Source organism: Canis lupus, chromosome 24, assembly GCF_048164855.1.
Source record: "Canis lupus baileyi chromosome 24, mCanLup2.hap1, whole genome shotgun sequence".
NCBI classification, from domain to species: Eukaryota; Metazoa; Chordata; class Mammalia; order Carnivora; family Canidae; genus Canis; species Canis lupus.
The window spans coordinates 41,797,396-41,812,581 of record NC_132861.1 but is presented as its reverse complement, the minus strand read 5'-3'; the positions used below and the strand labels follow the sequence as shown (position 1 = coordinate 41,812,581).

At 38.8% G+C, this 15,186-nt stretch overlaps 1 protein-coding gene across 1 annotated transcript in view; it reads right to left on the bottom strand.

Annotated features, from left to right (window-relative positions):
- Positions 1–15,186, bottom strand: part of COL4A3 (collagen type IV alpha 3 chain) — a 130,559-nt gene that overhangs the window by 81,437 nt on the left and 33,936 nt on the right. The window lies entirely within an intron of this gene.

The window sequence follows — 15,186 nt, the reverse complement described above, 5'->3', positions numbered from 1 at the left end:
GTGGGGAGCCCAACATGGGACTTGATCCCGGGTGTCCAGGATCAGGCCCTGGGCTGAAGGTGGCGCTAACCTGCTGAGCCACCTGGGCTGCCCTCTCATCCCATATTGAACCAGGGTTAGTTTGTTTGACCAATAGAATAGGACAAATATGATGCCGTATCACTTCTGAGACTTAGTCATAAAATAGCATTGCGATATCTGCGCTGTCTTGGGTTATTGCTTTGAGGAAGCAATTGCCAGGTCAAGTCAAGGAGCCTTATGAAGAGGTATGTGTATTAAGGAACTGAGGCCTCTGGTAACAAATCTGTGAATGAGCTATCTTGCAGGCTAGTGTTTCAACTCTGTCAAGACTTAGATGCCTATTTCCCCAGCCTACAGCTCTGAACCCCATGAGGGACCTGGAGACAGTACCACCCAACTTAGCTGCTCCCAGATTCCTTAGCCTCCAAAAATGTATGAGATGATCAATGTTTGCCGTTTTAAACTGAAAGATTTGGGGATGATCATTTAGGTAGTAATAAATAATACAGGGGTCCAACTAAAATGAAACATTTGATGGAAATGATAAAAAGAGAAATTCAGAAATCTCAGAAAATAGGGCAAAAGGAAAAGAGGTGTACAATGAGGAAAAAAAACTCAGAAGTTTTGAGGATCAGTCCAGAATGTCCAGTATCTGACCAAATGGAGTTTCAAAAAGGTCAACGAGAGAAAATTAGAGGAAATGATCAAAGTAATCACATAAGAAATTATTTTTTTCAGTGAAGAAAATGAATATTTGGATCAATAGGGCCCACTGAATGTCCCTCTCTTACAAACATACACATCTGAGGCATATTGTCAAAGCATTCCAGAACACTGGGGACAACAGAGAAGATTCTAGAAGGAAACAACAAGAAGAAACAGTTACATACAAAGATCTTGGAATCAAAACAGCATTGGATATGTCAACAGTAATACCATGAGGGAGATATGGCATGAGGCCTTCAGAATTCTGGGGGAAATGGATTTTCAATGTAGACTTTTATACTCACCAAACGATACATTAAATTTGAGGAAACACAGATTATTTTCAGGTACATAATGAAGCAAAAATATTACCATCCTGGCATACTTCTGCGGTTAACTACTAGAGGATGTGCTCCACTGAAAAAAAAATTAATAAAAAAATAAAAAAGGAATTAGGTCAAGAAACAGGAAGACCTAGCATCTAAGAGCGAGGATCTAACTCGAAATGATTATCTCAGGATGATCACGGTATAAATAACTCAGACTGGAGTCGGGGGTGGCAGCCCCTGGTGGGGAGGACACCAAGAAAACTGTCTGACAAGTGTGACAGTAGAAAAATTTAAAAGTTCAGGAAAAACAAAAGTTTGTCCAAGAAAGTTTACGAACCTAAAAAGCAGTGGCTTAGCAATGCACACAATTTCCAAAATCATATACTACTAATTTCACCTGAAGTTTTGATCTAAGCATATTGGGAAAATTTGAGGAAAAGGAAGGTTGTAGGTCACAGAAGTGTCCTCACCACCTGTGCTACAAGTCAATAGACAGTTTTAAAATAACTCTATAAGCCTGTTCTTTAGAATGTGACAGTAAATAAGTGGAAGAAATAGTTGGAAGACTTAATAGTGGTTGCCTCCTCGGAGGGGACTGTGGGGGAGGTTCAGCTGGGGGGACTTTGTTTTTGTTCCAAGTCTTTAATATTACAAGTATTTTGTTATTATTATTAATTATTATGTTACTATCCGTATTTTTTTTACTTTGCTAAAAATTCACAATGAAAAAGAAAGTTCATCTCAAAACCAGAAAATTTCCTGTTAACTTTACATTTGAAGTCTAGTAATTTATTGTTTTCTCAATCTAAAAAGTATTCTAAGTTCATTGTCACTGATGTTTTTCTCCAATTTGGAAAATCACCAATCTAGCTTTGACTTCCCAGTAGGAAAAAAAAATGCAGTAAGAATAAACAAGGGAAAATTTTAAAGAAAAATGATTGAATCGTTTGATGAAGAAACCTTTGGCTGATTCTCTGCCAGAGAAGGTCACTCCTGGAGGTTGCCTGACCTACCACTTGCTAGTGGTAAGGGACCAACAGGCTCTGCTGTTCTAAATCATAGGATATTAAGACTGCAAGAGGCCTCCAGGGTTCATCTGCCCAGATTTTATCTGGAGCTCAGAACCTCTCCTTTTCTCTTGGGCAGAGGAGCCAACTACATTTTAGGGAGACCAGCAAACTTACAAGCATACATGCCATTATACATGCTAGTTCCCCTGCCCACTGCCCTGGAGGATTGGAGAGGTGGGGCTCACAAACCTGTGGGTTTTGTCTCACCTGTGCCCACATCAGGGAGAATTTATGGCTGAATTGGGCTGGGGCTCTATTCCTGAAATTACCTTCTCCTTAAAGTGAAGGACAGTAAAAGCTGTCTAATTAACGCTTTGATTGGGGCGGGACATAAGCCAACAAATCACAAACATAAAATCTCTCTAAAGGATAAGGAGAGAATCTGATATCCTGAGTTTGCTTTTTAAAATAAACCATAGAAATGTTTGGAATGTTTTTGTTGCATTTGTTACGATGAAGGTACTTCTTCGATAGTACCAGTTCAAATCAAATTGTGATTAAGAAAAATCTATTTAGTTTCACAGTATCCCAACTGAAAGTTAGGATAGTGGTTCTCAACTGTGAGTATACAAAGATTATCTGGAGCTGTTAGAAGTCTTAATTTTTCTAGGATCCCAGGCCTAGAGTATAGTTCTGAGTGCCTGGAATCCGCATTTGCAATAAAGAGCCCAGGACCTAGGGCCACAGGAGTTCCCCAGACCACACTTTGAGAATCAGCTTTACCTATTCAGCATTAAACAGAAACTGAGACTCCTCTGGAAAACTATTACACTTATGTCTGTGGTATTTATGAAATAAGAAAACAGTATTTCTTTTTAGGATTAATTTTCAACCATAAATAAATTTCCCAAATTGTATTATGTCACTTCCCTGATTAAAATTGTTTGTTCATTCCTTAGGGCTGGCAGTGTCAAGTCTAAACTCATCAGCATGACGTACGAGGCTCTTTGTATTCTGGTCTCCCCTATTTCCCCAGCCTCGGAGGCCACTGGTCACCCCGAGCTCTCTCTTGCATTCCTGGGATTTTCCACATGGTCCTTCTGTGGCCTGAATGCCCACTTCTCAATACCCCTGACTCTGCTTGGCTAAGTTGTGCTCATTCTGGAACAGTTCAAAGGTCCTCTTTCCAGAAGACTACCTTCCTAAATCCTCTAGGTAGTTACTTGCTCTCTCATCTATTTTGTGCATAACTGCTCTTATAACACCCATCTAATTGCATTGTAATTATTTGTTTCTCCATCATCTAACAAAGCTTCTCATAGGAAGTCACATTTTACTCATCTCTCTGTTCCTAGGGGAGGACAGTTCACAGGGCAGGGGAGGAAGGGAGCAATTCTTCCCCGGGGGGTGGGGGGGGGCGGGAATTTTCCTTAGCTGTGTCCCATGACACCTGGGCTTGTTTGATTATAAAACAAAGCCCTCAAGATGTACCTGAGTGGTGGGGGGTGAGGGCCCCTATATATGGAAAGGTATAAAGGGAAAGGTAACAAATTCTCCCACCACCGCCCCCCCAGCAGAAGAAACAGCATATTACAAATATGACTGAAGTCCTCTTGTCTCTGAATCTTCAATAAAATTTGTTCTGTAAAACTGCTTGATCCTGGGAAAAGTGAGCAAGCAGCACGCTGTCCAGCTCTGGTTCATGAGTGGAAGAATAATTGTGGAAATTGAGATGTGGGTGAGATTCAGTCTTCAGCAAGTCCAGGAAATCAGAAGGGGACGCTATCAAGAGAATGCAGGCCCCAGGGAATTTGCAGAAATCTTGGGCAGAATTTGGATTTCCCATGGATTTGAGATGGTATTCAAAGAATTTCAAGTAGTTTGAAATCTCAAAGGACAGGATACTCCTACATAGCAGTGGGGCTGCAGTCGCAAATAGTAGATGTTCAATAAATATTGACCATATGAAATGATAGATTACAGCGAACTAGGTACATAAGGTTGGTAGGCACAATTTACCTAACTACGTGAGATATGTAACTATTATTAAAGCAACAAAAGAAGGTTAAAAATGCTTCGTGGCACTGAAAACAGACTATGGGGAGATAAGCATATAAATACGATGCTGACAGCTGGAGTGAGACACCACACAAAAATAAATAAGAAAGTGTAAGCTATGTCTCTGGAAAACAAACATTTGGGTATTTTAGACATTTTGATGATTGACTGAATTTTTCTTCTCATTCAGATGGCTAATGCCAAGTAAATAAAAATCATAGGAGCAGGTGGACAAGAAAGCCACAGGAGAATTACTCAGAGTCCTTAGGATTGGGAAAACACAATGCTGTTGCTGGCACAGTGTAGTGTTACAGATATAAGGGCCTATGAGAAGGCAAAGGCAGGAGCCCTAAAGCACAGTGAGCTGAAAAGGCAAAGATAAGGTAGAAATAATGGGTCAGAGGACAGACTTCTTTCCGTACTCTTATTTTAGATCGGAAGAAGGGAGACTTTGCACAATGGTGGTATCTGTTTTGGAAGAATGCAAAAGAATATGAAAAATGGAGTTTTTTATGAATTAGGGAATTAAGTTTTAGAATTAAAGGAAAAGTGGGCAAAAAGAACAATTTAGAATTCAAAGCAATTGGGGTCCGGTCACTAAATTTCTAAATGTTAAACATCAGAAATCTTCTGGGGCTCTCTGAAGATGAATGTATTTTCACACTTTCCTAGTATTTGCTTTGCTCCGCTCTTAATATTAAAGATATTGTTTGTTGTTGCTAAACTAGAGTTTGATTGTCCAACTTGGATCAACAGAGCAAGCATCTAGATAGCTTGCCTCATTGTTAGTTTTGGAAAGAAGACTACAGAAAGAACAACAAAAGCATATTTAAATTAGTTTTCTTAAGACAGAGATGTAATCAGTATCATATCCTGGTAAAAAATGCAGTGCTTTGGCTTTTACATGACATCTTTTCAAATGTGCAGTCGTATTTAGAAAACCCTAAAAAAAAAATGGTTTAGCCATTCTGGCAAATTCAAAGGAATTATACACACACAGACACACACGCATCCACACACATCTACACAATTTCGCAGCTGTCCTTTGATAAGGTGATAAGCTTTGATAACCCTTAGCTAGGGTTCATGGCTGCAGCAGGGACGTGTGCTGTGTGTAGTCTTTCCACAGTGTTGGTATTCAGTCACATTCAGGTATGGCAAAAGTCATGAACTCTGGGAGTCTGAATGTGTATTTTAATGGATTTTGGAATCTGTATTTTAATGGATGAATATGAAAATCACAGCAGTGTTGACAGTATCATCTGGCCTCCTGCAAGCACCGTCTTGTTTGCAGAAACATTCTGCACCAGGGAACAAGCAAAGCCAGTAATGTCCCAAATAATGTTTAACTTTCAGGCCTTCAAAATTTTAATACTTTTTCTCCAAAGAAAAATAGGTCCCATCAGAGACTACAGCAACCAAGGATTCTGCGTGGGCACATTTCTTCTCGAGTCTTTATCTCTACTATGTTTTAAAAATTTTTTTTATCTCTACTATTGAATAAAGTTGCTAAAATCACAAATTTTATTTCTGAATCTTCATGTGGTAAATAAACTCATAGATGCCATCTAGATGATTTTCACAATTTGCAACATCTCTAGAAAGAGAGGAAGACCTCTAAATTAACTACCATGTAGTGATGGTAAAACCAACATTATGTTTTCTGTCCTGTGTCAGCTTTTTCTATAGCCCAAACATATGAACTGTGGCTATTGGCACAAATACCCAAATAAAATAGAGCTATAGCCAAGAAAACACGGTGGTTAAAATCAAGTTATTGCAAATGTTTAAAACCAGCAAATGTGCCATCAGAATGTGCACACCTGTTGCTTGGTGAATAACATGCTTAACAAATGGCTTGTTTATAAGGTTGAAGTCAGCATAAATAAAGACACTAATCAATATATGATCATTAAATGAGGGTCTCATTTGGATGCAGGGCTGTTGGGAAACATGAAACATTCTAAGAAGTACAATTTCTAGATAACTGAAGCTTACCCCTAAAAGTACCCAATCTTTGATCAACTGTCATTGCATTACATGGTCTTTTATCTTTGTAAATAGACTGTAAGTGACATAATCCTCCCTTTCTAGACACTATTGCTGTCACTGTCAACACTTTTGTGACCCAGTGGATTCTTTTTTTTTTTTTTTTTTTTTTTTTTATGATAGTCACACAGAGAGAGAGAGAGAGAGAGAGAGAGGCAGAGACACAGGCAGAGGGAGAGGCAGGCTCCATGCCCCAGGAGCCCGATGTGGGATTCGATCCCAAGTCTCCAGGATCATGCCCTGGACCAAAGGCAGGCGCTAAACCGCCGTGCCACCCAGGGATCCCGACCCAGTGGATTCTTGGCACTCAACCGATGATGAAGAAATATTTGTTGAGTGATGCTATTGCATATATTGAGATATTTGCATCTATATCATTTGATTGCAGGATGGTATGTGGCTTCAATAGTTAAATATGCTTTTTTTTTTTTCCTTTGGATGGAGGCTCTTTTCATGGGATTAGACATTTTGCCTTTCCTTCCTTCTACTGTTGACTTCCTGCCTGTAACTGTGTGCACCTCTTCCCACATTTCTGTTTCAGACATTTTGCTAATTAAGAAATCAGGTAGCTAAAGTTTGGTAGGATTGCTCATAAACTCAGAATAAAGAGACTCTCGGTAAGCTTTGAGGGCCTCGATGATACATGAAGTTCAGGAGCTTTGTAGCATTGTTCTGGCTTTTTATTATCTTCTAGATAACTGAAATCCCTGGGTAATGATGTGCTTGTATAATGAATAAGTTAAAAGTTACAATAAAATGTATACAGGCATATTTAAATATCCTCTCATGTAAAAAAAAAAACTTTTTTGTGGTATATAACATTTATCATCTTAACCATTTTTAAGTGTGCAGTTGAATAATATTAAGTACATCTGCATTGTTGTGCAACCAATCCCCAGAACTCTTTTCATTTTGCAAAACTGAAATTCTGTTCCCATTAAACAATTCCCCATCTTCTCCTCTTCCCCAGCCCACAACAACCATTCTTTCTTTCTCTATGAATTTGACTACTCTAGGTGCCCCATCTAAGTGGAGACATGCATTATCTGTCTTTTGGCCTATTTTAATTAGCATAATGTCTTCAAGGTTCATCCAGGCTGCAGCATGCAAATACCCTCTTATTTGTTTTATCATAATATCTTTTAAAAAATATTTTATTTATTTATTTGAGGGAGAGAGTGACCATGAGCTGGGGGTGGGGTGCAGAGAAAGAGGGAGAGAGACAAGAAGACTGTCCCCTGAGTGTGGAGCCCTATCTGGGGCTTAGTCCCAGGACTCTGGGGTCATGATTTGAGGTAAAGTCAGACGGTTAGCTGACTGAGCCACCCAGGCACCCCACAATTACATTTTTAATATCTAAAACATCTGTCACTGAAAGCCAAGGTCATGAGATGCATACCTGCACATATGATGCTAGGAGAAGCTGAGGCAGTGTAAATGTGCCCATAAGACAGACAAGATTTCCTGAGGACTCAGTTGTGTACATTATAGCATAGCAATACAGTGGAATATTACGGAGACATACAAAAAGATGAAGCAGATCCAGATGCATTACCTTGGAGACAAGATATGACACTAAGTGAAGAAAATATACGGCTAAACAGTATGATCATATTTTTGTATGAAACACATATGTCTGGAAGTATATACATAGAATAGTTAAAAATGGTTATCTCTAGGTGACTCGGTGGGCTCAGTCAGTTAAGCATCTGATTTCGGCTCAGGTTGTGACCTCAGGGCCCTGGGATCAAGCCCAAGATCATGTTTTGTACTCAGTGGGGAGTCTGCTTGAAGATTTTCCTCCCTCTACTCCTCTCCCCACTTGAGTTCTCACTCTCTGTCTCTCAAATAAATAAAATCTTTTTAAAAAAATGGTTTTCTCTGGTGGTGGAATTAAGGTGTCTTACAAATTTGACTTCTTACTTCCTTGGACTGTCTTATAACTTTGGCATCTATATTATTTCACAATCAGGAAGAAGAAACAATAATAACATTCTCATTTAAAAAGAAAAAAGGAAATGAAAATAATGATGAGGGAATAGTAGACTGGTGACCTATCCACAAAAATGAAAAACAAAAATACTTTGCTGAGGAAAATCTATTTTAGGTTTAGTTTATGTTACTTTCTAATTTCAATCCTACATTCTAAGCCAATTAAACAAACAAACAAAAAAAACAATGAAAGTTTCAGACATTCAAGAATGAGTCAGTCTGAAAAATATTTTCAGGTACACTTTTCATTTTTGTGGAGTTGGTAAACAGCGCCCTTTGTAGGTAATGATGTGATAAGAAAGTTCTTAAAGCAGACACCCAGACTATAGAGCCCTACGAGTTTACAAAAAGCCTCTTCAGAATATGAATAAATGGGAAGGAAGTGAACATACCCAGCAACCATAGTTCAAAGGATTTGGCAGTGAGTCTCAAGTTCTCCACACACAAATCTTTGAAATGTTTTTTACTTTACACAGCCAGTGCCTATAATAATGAACAGGTATTTGAAGAATGGAAAGCCAGTTGTAGGCCTAGAGATAGGATTGTAGAGTGTTTTTATAGATTGCAACTTAAGGAATAAAAAATGAAAAAAGACATGGCCCTGGACATACTCTATAGGAATCTAGATTTACAGCAAGACACAGAGAAAAGTTTCAGATCCTAAGCTGTCATGAAAACACATTTTCTGGGACCCCTGGGTGGCTCAGCGGTTTAGAGCCTGCCTTCGCCCCAGGGCATGGTCCTGGAGTCCCAGGATCGAGTCCCACATCGGGCTCCATGCATGGAGCCTGCTTCTCCTCTGCCTGTGTCTCTGCCTCTCTCTCTCTCTCTCTCTTTCTCTCTCTGTCTGTCTCTCATGAATAAATAAATAAAAAATCTTAAAAGAAAAAAAGAAAATGCATCTTCCTTTAAAATGTGTCAGAGACAAACAACATTTGTCCCAGCCAGAGAAACTACAAAGAACAAAATCCCCATCAAAGAAGACTTCTCTAGTAGAACAGTAGAAATGCTATTGGCATGTCTATATGCTTGTAGTTGTAATATACTTGAGTTGAAGAAACTATAAGAATTACTCAATACAACCTTCTAATCTTTAAATGGAGGAAAAGTATGATATATATTAATAGCCCTGTTCTCCATTGTGTATATTTAAGAGACTTTAATACACATGCATGGAATTTTACCAGATGACCAAGAAATCTCACATCAATTTCCATTCCTAATTTTGTGGTTTGGTATCACAGAGTCCCAGAGGTGTACAGACTTCTCAATGTGTGCAAGATAAAATGAACCAGATTCCAACTGACTTAAGCCATCTTCAGAATGGATGCTCATATACATATGGTACAGACCTAAGTTTCTGTCTGGGAACAGAGTTTCACCTGTGCTTGCTTCTAACACACAATCAGAATCTTTGTTACACTGGGGCCTTTGACTTTGTTTTCATGTGCTCCTTATCACCAAAAGGGCAGAAACAAAAATTTACAGCTCTTAGGTGTGGATTAGAGCAGGGGTGGAAATACTGCCTGTAGGGCACATCTGGTCCACTGTCTGTTTTTGTCTGGACCTTAAGCTAAGAATGGTTTTATATTTTTAGATGTAGAAACACTATTAGCCTTTCCAGGAGAACAGTTGCTCCAAATGTTGAGGACATTGCCTCTTGGCCCACAAGCCTAAATATTTACTATCTGACTCTCCAGAAAAAGTTTGCTGATCCTTGATCTAGAGTAGAAAGATTTGGAACTGGATAGTAGGCAAACATACTTGAGTTATTTCTCAGACTGTATGGCTCTAGGCTGGTTGAAGACCCTCTCTGGGTCTCCACATTCTTACACACATGGTCTCTTTGTCATTTAATTCTAGTTTTTGTTTCAAGCTACACTGTAGCTATTTAAGAAATCCTAACAAACCTAATTTAATTTGCACAGCACACAGAGAATAGCACTGTGACCCTGATTTGCTTTGGAAGAAGCCAATCTGGGTCAGGATGAAGGGAAGTCATTATGATGTTTACAATTTTCCAAATATCAAACCCAAAAGTTTAACCAAAACAGGTTTGTTTATGAATGGCCGTGGCTATTCTAATTGAGTCGAGGACCATCTTTAGGGCAAGGGTCTTGGGTTTTACTTTAAACAAGTTTAGAATCTCTAAGCAGACCACAAGGGCAATGTTGTGTCTTGACTCTGAAGCCTCTCAACTACTTTTATCAGAACCTTACAAATCATGGATGTTCACACATGCTGTTGCCTAACATCTGAGGCTCCACAGTGAGAACTACTGAGAATATTCTTTTAGCATAAAGGCAGTGGTAATATGCATTGGGATGACTAAGAGCCACACAAAGTTGGAAACACCATTCTAAAACATAAATGGAAGAGCGGTGGACCCATAATAGCCAAAATATATCTGAATGAAAGAACCGGGGAGGGAGTATGCTACTTGAGATTTCAAGACTTATTTTACAAAGCTTTAAGGATGGAGACACTGTGGTGAAAGAACCAAGAAATAGACCTGCTATATATATATATATGCAATTAAAAAAAAAAGATTTATGGATTTATTTAAGAGAGAAAGAGAGACCATATACAAGAGGAGGGGGAGAGAAGGCAAGGGAGAGTCAGAAGCTCAAGTAGTCTGGGGTTTGATCACACAGCTTGAGATCATGACCCTCAGATCATGACCTGAGGCTAAAACCAAGAGTCAGATGCTCAGCTGACTGAGCCACCCAGGCACCCTGGGACCTGCCATATATTGAAATCTTACATATGACTAAGCCAGCAAAGCAGATCCCTGGGGAAAGGATAGGTGTACAATTAACAGTGTTGAGTCAATTGGTCATCCATGTAGAAAACAACGCAGTTTCTCCAATTTGTACTTTACAAAGAGCCAATGGCAAATGGGCTAAGGACTGAAATGAAAACAACAAGATTTTAAAGCTTTTTGAAGAACATTTAAGAGTATTTCTTTATGATGTCAGGATAGGGAAAGGTATCTTAAACATGATTCAAAAGCACAGAGTGTGAATGAAAAGCCTGATACATTCTATCATATTAAAGTAAAAAAACCTTTGTTTTCCAAAAGATTACATCAAGAGAATGAAGAGAGAAGTCATAAACTGCGACAGGGTATGTGCAGCATATATCACCAACAAAGAATTAATATCTTTGGAATCGATAAGAAAAAGACAAAACCATGGACAACAGATACGGCCAGTCATTCCACAGAAGGGAAGAATACAAAAAGACCATAAACGTGTACAAACATGCTCAGCACCTTTAGTTATCAGAAAAATAGCAAGTTTGATCCAAAGTCAGGTATGACTTCACGCACATCATTTTTGCAAAAAATTAAAAGTGGGTCGCAGAATGGCAAAAATTAAGGGCCACAGCACCAACTGTCGGTAAAGATCAAGAGAAACTGAAACTCATACCCTGCAGGAGACACTGTAAGCTGTTTCCCAACATGAACATAGCATTTCCTGATCAAGATAAATATGTGTATGCTGTATCCCACAGGCTTCTAGTATATTCTCTAGAGAAACCCTGACACAAGTGCACCAGGAGAGACATACAAACATGTTCAGTGCACTATTGTTTGTGACAGTGAAAATAGAAAAGCTCCACATACACTTCAAGGTAGAATGGAGAAAGAAATACATATATATATTTATATATTTGCTTAGGAATGTGTGTGTGTGTGTATTTATATATAAACTATAAAGAAAAATTTAAAAAATAACATGAAATTCCAGATGGCATTTGTGGCCAGGAGATTGTGGGAAGGGAATACAGTTGAGGACGATCATGCTGGTATTTCAAAGCCACTGGTACTATCCTATATCTTAAAGTGTGTACACACCAGGGAGTTTATTTTGTGTTCTTTACACTGAGTTAGGAGTCTAGTGTTTGAATCCCTGTTCCACTACTTTTTAGGTGAGTGAAGTACCAAAATTTCCTGAGCTTTTCATTTCTTCATTTGGAAAAATGGAGGAGTGATAAAGAACCCTTCCTTACGGGTTCACGGGAAGCTTAGCGGAGATGATAACCTGTAATATTGAACACCAGTGTGTCAGCAGTTGTCATCAATATTATTACCCCGTGATCTAGCTTGACCTCAGTGTGCATACAAATCAACCTGAAGGGCTTGTTGAAATGCAGATTCTGATTCAGTGAGTCTGGGGTAGGGCCTGAGAGTTTGCATTTCTGTCAAGTTCCCAGGTGAAATTCTGTGGTGTGAGTAGAAGGATCCAGGCAATTCCTCTACTCCTATTGTTCCCACATTGACTCCCTCCTTTTGCTACCTTCCTGGTCCTCTTTCTTCTGCTCTCTCCTCTTCTCTTAGTCTTCCTGTCCTCCATCTATTCTCCTGTCTCCATCCCAATCTATCAAAATCCTACTCACTCTTAAGACCCAAAATTGAATTGGTTGTACATTAAAATTGCCTGAGGAGCTCTTAAAAACTTGTGAAGTCCCAGGCTACACTTCAGACCAACTGAATCAGAACTTCTGGAGGCTGAACTCAGTCCTCATCTTTTTTAAAGCTGTCCAGGTGATTTCCTTTGGAAGACCAGGGTGAGAACTCCTGCCCTACAGCCTCAACTGAGTAGCTCCTGATCTCCCCAGATATGATGGGGTAACTCACCAAGACAGTTCTCTTGTGACATCTGGCATCTTGCTGTTTTATTTAGTTACACAGGTCCTTGTCCTACTCTGCTTCATCAAATGAAAGTTCCTTAAGAGCGGAGATGTGTCTTAGTAACATTTAAAGCTTGTGAAACTCATAAGGGAGCATTTTGAATGATATTTCAAAAACATTTCTTGTATTGGGTTGTGTACTAGTATGAGTTTCAAGCATGAGATGGAACATAGTAATATCACTGATAAATATTTAAAAAGTAATTTTCTTGCTTCCATGTTATTTTTAATTTCAGTTGATAGTAATTTCCAGTATAAACTAATATTTTCAAAAAGTGTACACATCTCTGGGATTATTTACAACCATAAAAATAGTTTCCAGGGATCCCTGGGTGGCACAGCGGTTTGGCGCCTGCCTTTGGCCCAGGGCACGATCCTGGAGACCCAGGATCGAATCCCATGTCGGGCTCCCGGTGCATGGAGCCTGCTTCTCCCTCTGCCTGTGTCTCTGCCTCTCTCTCTCTCTCTGTGTGTGACTATCATAAATAAATAAAAATTTTAAAAAAATAGTTTCCAATATAAGATATCAATTTTGCAATTATGGAGTATAATGAAAACATTGTAGGTCCTGAGGCACTGAAAATAAATGTTCTGTTTTAAGGAATGTCCTAATGTTTGTGCTATTGCAGAGATTGCCAGTCTAAAAAAACAGGATTTTACTGTTGAATATTAGCTTCAATAGGTGGATTATATTGTTTAAAATTGTGAAATAAAATATATCAGACCTTTAAATTTAAAGATAGCACATGAAGTTTTATACAATTTTCATCAAGTAACCAAATCTATGTTTCTGCCTAAAGAAACTTTTGTTTCTTATTTGGAATCTAATTTAATCTTTCCATAATTTTGAACCAAAAGGACACATGAATCCAGTTTTTCATCATTGCTGCTGCACATGTACACACTCCATGCACTGTGTGCCTACCCATGCATACAACCAGTCATTAGTCAAGCATATTGGAAATACTAAAAAATGGTTCTGATTTTTAAGATTTGTGTTTGTATGTGCATACACATTCACAAACACGCTTGACATTACACATTTTTTCCTGAGGATCCAGACACAGTGTGGGTATGTCATAGGTTCCTTGATTAAACAGGGAAGCTACATATAAACAGTTTAAGAGACAAAGTGTGGTTGAGGCCAGTCTGGGGATAAAATTGGAAAATCCCTGGATTCTTGGTCCTGTGTCCAGCTGGGCAATTGTTGGGTAACAGGAGGATTAAGCTAAGAAAGAGGCATTCATAAGGAAAGCACAAATGAGAAATTCTGTTAGCTTATCTCTAGAAACTACAAACTTCTGTATTTTGAGCCATCATTTGCATGTGTCCCTTCACATAGAGTGGATTAAATAATGTTTGTGAGAGTCTCTAGCAGTAGTAAAGGAGGGGGAAGCAGAGGAGAAGGAAAAAAAAAGTGAGGTAGGAGGAAAGATGGAGAGAGAAATAGAAGTGAGAGAAGAAGAGCGAGCAATAAGCAAAGCACCAGGGCATCCAAAAATAACACCTTAGATTTATCGAACACTTGAGTGCCCAATCATTAATTGCTCTAAGTACACTATTTCTATAAACTCATTTAATCTGTACAACATATTACACATAAAAGAAAACCAAGGCACTGAGAGACTAAGTGATTTTCCCTAGGTTGCCCAGCTAGTAAATAATGGAAACTGGATTTGAATCCAGGTAGTTTAGATCTACCACATGCTATCAAGATGACACTCGATGATATTCATGCTGTAAATCGCTGTTCTCATGGAGAAGGCAAGCTCCATACTGCCAAATATCTTAGCACTTTTTTCAGTACTGAATCTCTAGCTTCCATTTAAATGTGAATATGAGTTAGTGAATATTTATTAAGTCCTTACTATGTGCCTGACACTGGTCTAAGTGCTGGAGATCCAGCAGGGAACATCCCACATCCACTCAAGAAGTTTATATTCTAGGGGAATGTACTTGAGATGTAGAAAATACATGCGGAGAATTATTGCTGAAAATAAAATAGGAGATAAAAATGGACTTTCCTCCTGTCATATAGGGCTCTTTTTTTTTTTTTTCTTTTAATACTAGTAAACTAACACTATCAGTCTAATACAGACAGGAAACTTCAGATACCAAGGAAAGACAGCCATGGTTAAGGAAGTTAGGACTTCAAGAAATACAGATAGCAGAAATTGTAACATTTGACAGGAAGGACAATGAAACATGAAAAAAACACTGGACTAGCCACAGAGAAAATGCATGTATAAATTACACAGTTGTCTGAATACAGGTGAACTACACAGCTCGGGCATTCTTGAACTTGTGAATGCCCAGCTATTGACACC